Source organism: Photinus pyralis, unplaced genomic scaffold, assembly GCF_008802855.1.
Source record: "Photinus pyralis isolate 1611_PpyrPB1 unplaced genomic scaffold, Ppyr1.3 Ppyr1.4_LG7, whole genome shotgun sequence".
Taxonomy (NCBI): Eukaryota; Metazoa; Arthropoda; class Insecta; order Coleoptera; family Lampyridae; genus Photinus; species Photinus pyralis.
Window position 1 is genome coordinate 20,274,076 of NW_022170738.1, and position 12,101 is coordinate 20,286,176.

Consider the following 12,101-nt stretch of genomic DNA (forward strand, 5'->3'; position numbering starts at 1 on the left):
AAGTATCAAGTATCAAGTATCAAGTATCAAGTATCAAGTATCAAGTATCAAGTATCAAGTATCAAGTATCAAGTATCAAGTATCAAGTATCAAATATCAAGTATCAAGTATCAAGTATCAAGTATCAAGTATCAAGTATCAAGTATCAAGTATCAAGTATCAAGTATCAAGTATCAAGTATCTAGTATCAAGTATCAAGTATCAAGTATCAAGTATCAAGTATCAAGTATCAAGTATCAAGTATCAAGTATCAAGTATCAAGTATCAAGTATCAAGTATCAAGTAAGTATCAAGTATCAAGTATCAAGTATCAAGTATCAAGTATCAAGTATCAAGTATCAAGTATCAAGTATCAAGTATCAAGTATCAAGTATCAAGTATCAAGTATCAATATCAAGTATCAAGTATCAAGTATCAAGTATCAAGTATCAAGTATCAAGTATCAAGTATCAAGTATCAAGTATCAAGTATCAAGTATCAAGTATCAAGTATCAAGTATCAAGTATCAAGTATCAAGTATCAAGTATCAAGTATCAAGTATCAAGTATCAAGTATCAAGTATCAAGTATCAAGTATCAAGTATCAAGTATCAAGTATCAAGTATCAAGTATCAAGTATCAAGTATCAAGTATCAAGTATCAAGTATCAAGTATCAATCAAGTATCAAGTATCAAGTATCAAGTATCAAGTATCAAGTATCAAGTATCAAGTATCAAGTATCAAGTATCAAGTATCAAGTATCAAGTATCAAGTATCAAGTATCAAGTATCAAGTATCAAGAATCAAGTATCAAGTATCAAGTATCAAGTATCAAGTATCAAGTATCAAGTATCAAGTATCAAGTATCAAGTATCAAGTATCAAGTACCAAGTATCAAGTATCAAGTATCAAGTATCAAGTATCAAGTATCAAGTATCAAGTATCAAGTATCAAGTATCAAGTATCAAGTATCAAGTATCAAGTATCAAGTATCAAGTATCAAGTATCAAGTATCAAGTATCAAGTATCAAGTATCAAGTATCAAGTATCAAGTATCAAGTATCAAGTATCAAGTGAGGCGAGATGCTTTTAAAAGATTTTAAGAAAAATTTAAAGAAAGTGATTCAAAAAAGTTAGGAGTGATTCAAAAAAGTGCGAGATGCTTTTAAAAGATTTTAAGAAAAATTTAAAGAAAGTGATTCAAAAAAGTTAGGAGTGATTCAAAAAATTGATTCAAAAAATAATTCAAAAAAGTTTTTTGAATTCAAAAAAAAATTCAAAAAACTTTTTTGAATTCAAAAAATCATTCAAAAAACTTTTTTGAATTCAAAAAATCATTCAAAAAACTTTTTTGAATTCAAAAAATAATTCAAAAAACTTTTTTGAATTCAAAAAATCATTCAAAAAACTTTTTTGAATTCAAAAAATAATTCAAAAAACTTTTTTGAATTCAAAAAATAATTCAAAAAAGTTTTTTGAATTCAAAAAATAATTCAAAAAAGTTTTTTGAATTCAAAAAATAATTCAAAAAAGTTTTTTGAATTCAAAATATAATTCAAAAAAGGAATGTTTCAAAAAAACCAAAAAAAATTTTAAACTTTTTTATTGTTTTCAATAACATTTGGGAAATTTTTAATCAAGTTTAAATATAGATTCTCTTTTTAATTAAAAAATTCCGTTTGCTTTCACAGTTTAATTGTTTTTTTGCTGGGTGAGGCTATGTCGTGTGATGAACTAATGCCAGCTGCCAGCAAAGAGCAGTTAGGGCAGTACAATATTATTCTATTCTAGAGATTTTTTTGTATTAGAAAGATCTTCTTGTAACAGTGATAACAAAAAATAAATAACTTGATACGTATATTTTGTTCTCAATTGAAGCTACTAGTAGTGAAACACCATTAGGCCCTTTGATTGACTACTAGTAGCTACCTTAGACCTCGATGATGGATGGACCGGAATGATGATGATGACAGCGCCGAATTCGAAGTGGTGATGGTGAATAGTACTCATCCCTACAACAATAAGATTATCCAGAAACGTGTAAACAGGATTTCATTGTCCTACCCAAGAATGTTGGTCTTTGTTGAGAATTGCAGAGTTGACTAGTTGCTTCGGTCTTCGCAACGGAAAAGTGTCGTCGTTAGCTAGCGATGGAGGTAGGTAGGTACTGCTTGAGACCGGCTAAAAAGTGAAGTCTGATTAAAAAAGATCTTTTGATGGGTAAGTATGTATCCCATAAGAACTGAGAAATTTGGCCTGTAGAGTCCATAATTTCAAACAGTTCCAAGATTGGGCTTCTAGATCAAAAGTCACAGTCCTCTTTGAACTTTCTTTCCAAATTGGTTTCTAGTCCATAACTTTTGATTGAGAAGTCTAATCGAAAAAGTACTAATTGTTTTGGATTCTACGCACCAAAATTAATAAGAAAAAGTGTTTTCCCGAGAAATTTTGGTGAAGTCGATTTTTGGTAAAAAAGGAAGGTTGTAACTGCCTTTTGTTGAGCCCCTCGAAAAAAATTGTCTCAGATCGACCCGGAAAAACAATTTTCTTATAGAATGTGGCCTGTAGAATCCATAATTTCAAACAGTTCCAAGATTGGGCTACTAGATCAAAATGGCCGGTTTTTCGGAAAATCTAGTATGACGAGTTGCCTATACACCAGGATGCACAATCCTAACTCGCATAATAAAGCTTTTTTACATATTTTTAAAGTTCATATTGAAATTTTGAGGCCATTACCCATACGTATGACATTTCAATAAATTTAAACAGATGTAAATAAGTACTAGAGAGTTTTAATGATACGAAAATATGAAATTAGTATTCATTCTTTCCGCGCGCTAACAAATCAATTGTTGGGAACATGAAGCCATTGTAATTCAATAAACAATGATGAAACGATAATGCAGCAACCAATTATAAATCCTGAAGTGTATGTGTTTTGTAAATCTTTGATCTTGTACTGCCTAAATGTAGCAACACAAAGCAAAATTTCAAAATATATCGTTTCGACATCTAACGTTATTTCTCTGAACTGAATTGTAAATGTTACCAATAAATGCAGGGCGCTAACTTATCACCATCATAATGTGACATCATATTCGCATAGATGTCGCTACCGTATGACAGAAACCTGCAACTAACCTACTAGTAATAATATGATCGATTCAGTAAACTAACGTCAGATGTCAGACCGAAGTAAACTTTAAATTTAAAAAAATCAACATGCAATTTTGATACATTTAGACAGTATGTACTTTATTTCTTAGTCTAAGGTATGTACAAGTAACAAATTTACAAAACACATAAACTTCAGCGTTTATAATTGATTGCTGCATTACTTTTCATCATTGTTTAATCACAACAAATGATTAGTTTACGCGCGGAAAGAATGAATACTAAATTCATATTTTTGTTTCATAAAACCACTTCGAGTACTTATTTACATCATTTTAAATTTAATGAAATGCCGTTCGTAAGGTTAATGACTTCAAAATTCTAATATATACTTTCAAAAATAGGTAAAAAGGCTTTAATAGACACGTTAGGAAAGTACACCCTGGTGTGTAGGCAACTCGTCTAACCCCATGACTTGAAAAGCGGCCATGTTTTTTGCCATTTTGTATATTGTATAGAACACGAAATCTAAAGGCGAAGGACCAGGAGAGCATAAACCAAGAAAGATAATTGTTCATAATTGCTGTTTGAAATAAAAATGCCGATAATGTCGTTTCCTACTATATTGACTGAGTAGAAAATTAACCTCAAAGGCTGAAACTGTTGTTTACTTTTTCATCATTAAAGTGAACGTTTTTTTTGTAATTCTGCCTGCTCCTACTATTTCAAAATATGAAAATGGAACTTCAATTGAAAGTTTCGTTCATGGAATCGACTCTCATGTTCGGTCTGGCTATTGGGTGAAATGGAACTTATTGCTCTGGCTTAGCTGATCCTAACGCAGGTGGTCCTCCACCCATGAGAAGGCATATTAAAGAGAAAAGTGTTTGGGATGGAAAACTAGGTCTTGGCCTTGTTGTTGGATCAGTTACACAGTACTCATATAGACGTTAGCGTAATTAAGACCAATGGCCACTTTCATAATAATTTCTTTTGCGCTTACTGACACTTCTTAGGGTCACATTTTGTATTGCAATTGAAGATAAAGTGATTCCAAGACGAGAAGTTCCACAAGAAACTTGAAACAAATACTAACAGAAGATTCTTTCGGGTTGGTTTAGAAAAGCAGACCCATTCTGCCAAGGGAGATGAGGTACTTCCTTACAAATCCGTGGCGGATATTCAGTAATTAGAGGGACATCCTATTTATCACAAGAAGCAAATGCACATTGGTAGATTTTGTAGTATCAATTTGTTAAACGGTTTGTGTTTGTTTATCCGCAGTATAAGTTATGCATGCATAAATTATGCTTTTTGGAGATGTAGTTATGTTCTTAGATATAAATTTCATGTTTGCAAGAGGTTCGAATTTGGCAAATAAACAGTTAATTTAGTTTAATGTTGGTAATGAGTTCTATTTCTAAAAAAGGTTTAAAAATGGTCTCAATTCTTAGTAAATGGTTACCAAGTTTGTTAAGAAATGCTGCACTGACAAGAATGCATAAAAAGGCCTTTAAGGCTGTCGCATATTATTTGCCCGTTCCGGCGACGGTTTACGCTAACGCACACTTATGAGTCTTGACGAAACGGGATAATGTGCGCAGAGATGTTTAATTCAATGTCTTTCATGTTGAACATTTTTTAACGGGACGGAATGGAACGGACAAGTGTGCGGCAATCTTTATGTGGTACACTTGATCTGTCAAAACCATTATTTCAGTTCAATTGAAACGACAAATAGTAGTGTATGTGTAGATCGTTAACGATTTACTTAATGAAATAGGGTATTGATGAATCGACGGTGGATGGTTCTTTACGATCAATCCTTTCATATGAGTGGTAAGTTTTGAGCAATCCTACCGTCGCGATATCCTTTCAGATTGATCGTAACGATGGATCATTGCCTATATATGGAGCCTATCACGAAGAAGTCTGTCATCCAGTCGTAAACACGTATCGAGTGCTGGAGACATAAAAGTTACTAAAGTACATAGCAACCAATTATAAACGCTGAAGTTTATTTGTTTTGTAAATTTGTTACTTGTACATACTGCCGAAATGTATCAAAATTATCTACATTCCCTCTGTTTTTTTATGGTAGTTCCTAAAATTTAAAAGAACATATCCTTCTGACATCTAATGTTAGTTTGCTGAATCGATTATATTCCGACTAGTAGGTTAGCTGTAGTTTTCTGTCATACAGTAGCGACATCTATGCGAATACAATGTAACATTAGGATGGCAATAATTCAGTGCCCTACATTTAATGGTAACACGTACAATTCAGTTCAAGGTAATAACGTTAGATGTCGAAAGAAATATTTGTTGAAATTTTGCTTTTTGTTACTGCATTTAGGCAGTACAAGATCAAAAATTTACAGAACACATAAACGTCAGCATTTATAATTGGTTGGTGCATTAACGTTTCATCATTGACCATTGTTTATTCAATTACAATGGTTTCACGTTCCCAACAATTGATTTGTTAACGCGCGGAAAGAACGACTATTAATTTCATATTTGCCTTTCATAAAACCTCTCTAGTACTTATTTACAGCATTCCAATTCCGTACGTACGGTTCATGGTCTCACAATTCCAAGATACTTTAAAAATGCTATATTAGGAGCGTTAGGATTATGCCCCCTGGTGTATAGGCAACTCGTCATACTCGATGACTAAAAAAACCGGCCATGTTTGTTTGCCATTTTCTATATACAGAACATAAAAATCTGAAGACGGACGACCAGGAGAACATGAACTGAGGAAGGAATAATTTTCATTTTTAGGAAGAATAATATATTGGCTATAATATCGTTTCCTATATTTTGTGGTAAAATTAACCTCAAATAGTTATTTACTTTTTAATTATTAAAATGAACGTTTTTTTGTAATTCTTCTTGCTTTTACAAGTTCAAAATAAGAAAATGGAATTTCAATTGAAAGTTTTATTAATGGAATCGTCATAAGTTCGGTTTGGCTTTTGGGTAAAATGGAACTTATCGCTCTGGTTCTGCCGATCCGAAGACCCTGTGGTTCTTTATGGATGGGAAAGCATGCAAAGGAGAAAAGGGGGTCGGAAATGTATAGCTAGGTCTGGACATTACTGTTGAAAGAGATATGCAGTGCTCATATAGCAGTTAGCATAATTAAGACTCACTTTACATTACCAGATCGAAAGCTTTGGTACGTAATTAAAATATAAATTATAATTTCTTTTGTACTTACTGACACTTATTAGGGTAAATTTCGAAATGCAATTAATGGTAAACTGAATCCAATACCAGAAGTTTCACAAGAAACTTGAGACAAGTACTAATGGAAGATTCTTTCCGGTAGTTTTGGAAAAGCGGACACATTCTGCCAAGGAAGACACGAACCTGGTTAAACTGGCTTACAAGTCTGTAACAGATGTTCAGTGAGCAGAAGGACTTACCTATTCATCACAAAAAGCAAACGAACATTAGTCGATTTTGTAGTATCAGTTTGTTAAACGATTCCTGTTTGTTTATTCGTAGTATAAGTTACGCATGCATGAATTCGCTTATGCTTTTTTAGAGATGTATTTATTTCATTATTATTCCAAAAGGTTCGAATTTGGCAAATAAACAGTCTGTGTAATTAAGTCATCAATGTTTGTAATGAGTTCTATTTCCAAAAAAGTTTTAAAAATGGCCTCAATTCTTAGTAAATGTTTACAAAGTTTGTTAAGAAATGCTACACTGAAAACAATGCATAAAGAGGCCCTTATACGGTATGATATCTGTCAAAGCCATTATTTCTGACCAATGGAAACAACAAATCGATAGTGTGTGTGAAGATGGTTAACGATTTACTTAATCAAATAGGACAGTGGATGGGTCTTTACGATCAATGATTCGTTGATGGTCTCAGTCTAACGTATTGAATTATTTGAGCTCGTTATTGTTCCCTTTCAAACATTTTAATGATCGATCGTAACAATCAATCCTTTTGTGTGATAGTGGTAAGTTTTGAGCAATCTACCGTCACGATATCCTTTCAGATTGATCGTAACGACGGATCATTCCTATGGGGCCTATCATGATGAAGCCTCTGGTCGAAAACCCATACCGAGTGTTAGGAACATAAAAGTTAATGAAGTACACAGCAACCAATTATAAACGCTAAAGTTTATGTGTTTTGTAAATTTGGTACTTGCACATACTGCCGAAAAGTCTCAAAATTATCTACATTCCCACTGTTTTTTTATTGTAGTTCATAAAATTTAAGAGTTCTCCAAGAAACGTTTAAGCAACAAATATAAACGGGCACGTCATTCCGATGAAGAGTATGCCCCTTCCAATTTGGACGCAAGTTCTGAGGGCAGTAAAAGAAAATATCCTTCTGACATCTAATGTTAGTTTGCTGAATCGATTATATTCTGACTAGTAGGTTAGCTGTAGTTTTCTGTCATACACTAGCGACATCTATGCGAATACAATGTAACATTAGGATGGCAATAATTCAGTGCCCTACATTTAATGGTAACACGTACAATTCAGTTCAAGGCAATAACGTTAGATGTCGAAAGAAATATTTGTTGAAATTTTGTTTTTTGTTACTGCATTTAGGCAGTACAAGATCAAAAATTTACAAAACTCATAAACGTCAGCATTTACAATTGGTTGGTTCATTAACGTTTCATCATTGACCATTGTTTATTCAATTACAATGGTTTCACGTTCGCAACAATTGATTTGTTTACGCGCGGGAAGAATGACTAATAATATCATATTTGCCTTTCATAAAACCTCTCTAGTATTTATTTACATCATTTCAATTCCGTACGTATGGTTAATGGTCTCAAAATTCCAATTATACTTTAAAAATGTATCAAAATTACTATATTAGGAGCGTTAGGATTATGCCCCCTGGTGTATAGGCAACTCGTCATACTCGATAACTGAAAAACCGGCCATGTTTTTTTCCATTTTGTATATATAGAACGCTAAGTCGTCTAGGATTATGCAGATTAGGAACAGCTCAGGTAGTTTTGTTAGCATCGTTTTTGGCGATTTAAGCATTTAAATTATTCCAGACGTTCTTAATAAGTTTGGATATGAGTGCCGAAACGTCATATCTTCCTTATCATGTTTAAATTCGACAAACTCCATACACCAATTATATGCCCAGTCTTCAGACTGGCCATCAAATAATCTATGCAATTCCTGCCAGACTTCATACGCTGTCTCAAATCTTATTACCTTTTTTAATGTCTCATCTTTCTGTCATGTTCATTGTGATAATGAGCAGAGCGCTACTTTCAGACTTCTTGTACTTGGCTAATTGCTGACGATCTTCAATCGGTTTCTGCACCTTACGTTCGACTACCCCAATGGCACCTTCTGCACCAAGTAGCATTAGAAACCTTGTATTTCCAAGTAACCGAGTTTACCTTTCTTTCCAATTTGGAGTTTTGTCGAAAATACTACCATCTTGAACCTGTTATACTTACCTATTATACTACAAGTCTTTATTTTTCTAACTGGTATTATACTATGCTGTTAGTATGAGTTGTATTTTTACAAATGGTTTAAAACTGGATTCCAAGTTTGTTAATGAGAAATGATGCATTTGCTTAATATTTGCAGTGTTTTTAATAAAATTTTCTTCAAATGAGAAATTGTTCAATGCGCAACTATGATTGATGTGGTCGAGTGGTTCCAAAAGTAAAACTAATCCACATTTGCAAATATGTCTTTCTGATATATATGCACCTTAGACATCATATGAAAATGGAATAAATAAGCCCTATTCACTGTATTAGCGAATTCCATTCACAATTAAAATATAATTGACGCACTTAATTCCATTTGTGGTTAAACAGTTGACTACCTGAGTCGTAAAGGTAAAAGCCAGCATTTACCACTTTTACATTCCGAGCACTTGTCCGATAAATAGTAGGTAGGTACCAGTCATTGTGGTGCAATTACTTTGGAAAAGAACTCAAAACTTACTCTTGCAACCTGTTATCGCGAGCATTTTTCAATTATTAACTCTTTAGTAATCAGTATATAGTATAAAATAATAGTACACATTGTTGGTATAAAGGATACTGCAACTACTAAAAAAGCTCTGAACCAAAGTTCTTTTTTTAATGGAAAACTAAAGAAGCTTTCGAGACATTAGCTTTTCTATAGCTTTAAAATAGTTCGCAAGCAATTACTGTTTGCAAGAGCTCGATCTAGCTCTGATTTCAATGCAATAGATCTCTCCTCTTTGGCAACGTCTGGTTTTACACACTTCGACATGTACATACTTATACCAAAATACGTCTGGACACGCTTTATGCTTTCAAGGGTGTGTGGATGTGATTTTCATTCTTAGCACCATTGAAAGGAGAGGACAGCGATACTATGTTTCTATAAAGGGGAAGAAACCAGACCTCAAGAGATTTTGAAAGTAAGAAAATGTTTCCTATATAGGCACGCGCACACCGTTATCTCAAGAATCAGGATAGGTTGCCAATATTGTAATTTTTAGGGTACTCACAAGAAATAATGGAGATGATCTTGCAGGCCCATATACGACCATATCACCGAATCCATCTTTTCCGCCGGAGCGATTCATCCACAAAACGCAAGGAACGCGAAGTGCGGACGTTCTTCATCTAAGCTACTCTAGTAGCGGTGTCCAAGAAGTGAGATGCTAAAAACTCACACACGAGTGCCTTTAGACATGGCCTACACGATACCTATTAAAAGTTATGGATTGGGTTGGGCGTTATTAAAGAAGCGCCTTTTAAGATATAGTTTGAGCAATGAACCACCCACAACCTACATTGAATTGAACTTAAAAAATAGGGGTCAATAATACGATCCCCATTTTTTTAAAAGTAAGTTGGTCGTTTTTCTATTTAAGCTCCTGACTGACTCACTCATTCCGTCACAGAGGTTTTACCAGAAGATGAAAATGTTAAAAGTACACTTCCTCCTCCAAAACTAAGGTTTACGTGTCTGAGTGTATGTGGAAAAAGTAAACTTAGGCGAAAACTTCTTGATGCACCACCTAATCTTTGCCATTCCATTAATTATTATCATAAAATCAAAACTCACTCTTTTCCCGTGAAGTACATTTCGGACAGCAACGCCTGCCTTTCCAAAGTGGCGTTGGACTTGGACAAACCCCATCCGTCCATCACTCCCTTTCAAAATTATGGTTTACTTGTAGAAGCATATTTCCACTTTTTCACTTGCTATTTGCAAGAAGAAAATAGGCGAAAACTTCTCGATGTGCCATCCACGTTGGATATGTTAACGTCTTACGCGCGGAGCACATGGCACATCACAACCGCTATTATTGGCGATTCATTCGCAAATGATTCACGTCGAGGCATAAATAAAATTGTAAGTGCGATATAGAGAAACAAAAACAGGTGCATGTTACTTAACTACATGCCTACCATAATCCTTTTATAAAGGGTGACGCACCTGAAACAATTCGCTCCTAAAAATTGTGCAACAGAAATACCTATACCGAGTGGGATATGTTTTATAGTGATTTTAATTTGTTTTTCTCTCCACACTTTTATCTTCACCATACCCGACTTTAAAATCTTATATAGTGCCATATCTCCTTCTGGGACACATTAAATAAAAGGGGACCGACAAGAAATCCAAATTCCAATTTTTTAGAGACAAATTTTCCAAATGTTTTGGATTTTTTGTCGATTTCCAATTTTTATCGCCAAATGCAAATAAAGCGACAAAAGATCCAACCAATTTAGAAACTATGATTTGGATATCTTGTCGGTGGTAGGTACAAGATTTCCAAAAAGTTCGGAAAGCGTTTGACAAGATATCCTATTTTTTTAATACAAGAAATCCCGAGCCCGAGCCGCTGTACAAGCGTATATACACTGATGCAAATTGAATTCGCCTTGACTAAATAAAATAGATAAATAGACAAATTAAATTATTGTCCTCGATGGTATAGAACGAGTGGTTTTTTTACGGGGATTCCTATAAGCAATAACTTACTTAGAAACCCTATAACATTTCACACATAGTTTTGGGGTAGTTTAAACGATCCGTAGACTATGGCAATTATCGACATTAATTTTTTCGAACCAAATTTTACTGAACAAGAATTTTACTCAGTCGGATATTTTGTCCAAAAAAAATGTAAATTTGGAAATCTTGTCGCGCCGTACCGACAAGATTCCAAATCGTAGTTTCCAAAATGGTTGGATATTGTGGCTTTATTTGGATTTGGATAATTTGGCGATAAAAATTGGAATCTTTCTTTGATTCCTTGTCGATCCCATAAAATGGGCAAAAAACCGATTTCTAAAAAAAAGTAAAGCCATAGGTAACCTTTATTCTAGTGGTCCAATCTTGAAAATAGTGGTTTTGGATTCTACGTACAGGTCACAATCTATACGAGTCGAGTCAAAATTTGTCAATTTTCGGCGAAGCTATACTCCAGCCTAGCCTATAAATTCTGTCGAAAAAAGGGATTTTCCGAAATTAATCTTTTATAGATATTGTTCTGTAGATTCCAAAACAACCAGAATTTTCAAGATCAGACGATTACATAAAAGTTTATGTGCAAAAAAAGTCCAAAGAAGACCGAAAATAATGTTAATCCAATCTTGAAAATTCTGGGCGTTTAAAATATGGAAAGGGAATTTCAATGGAAAGTTTCATTCATAGAATTGTAGTATACTCGGCCTGGCTATTGGGTGAAATGGAACTCTGGGCTAGGCGATTGGAAGACCGGGTTTCTTGATGAGAAAGTATATTAAGGAGAAAATGGCATTAGGTACATTATCAGATCAGTATACATGTAAAAACCAATATGAGATGTTCCACAGATAAAAATTCTTTCGGGTAGTTTTAGAAAAGAGCGATCTTATTCTGCCACAAAGAAGGCAAGAAACTGGTAAAACTTGCTTACAAATCCGTAGTATTCAGTAATCATAAGGACATCCCACATTCATCACAAGAAGCAAACGAACATTAGTCGATTTTGTAGTACTTACTTA

The 12,101-nt window shown here is 33.8% G+C and overlaps 2 long non-coding RNA genes across 2 annotated transcripts; one reads left to right on the plus strand and one right to left on the minus strand.

Annotated features, from left to right (window-relative positions):
* Positions 1-1,662: 1,662 nt before the first annotated feature.
* On the minus strand, positions 1,663-10,399 carry LOC116177413. Its single transcript, XR_004146669.1, has 3 exons — positions 10,171-10,399; positions 2,044-2,160; positions 1,663-1,991 (listed from the first exon to the last, which is right to left on the minus strand). It is a non-coding gene; the product is annotated as an uncharacterized LOC116177413 (long non-coding RNA).
* On the plus strand, positions 5,479-6,719 carry LOC116177412. The gene is made up of 2 exons (XR_004146668.1): positions 5,479-6,280; positions 6,336-6,719. It is a non-coding gene; the product is annotated as an uncharacterized LOC116177412 (long non-coding RNA).
* Positions 10,400-12,101: the final 1,702 nt, after the last annotated feature.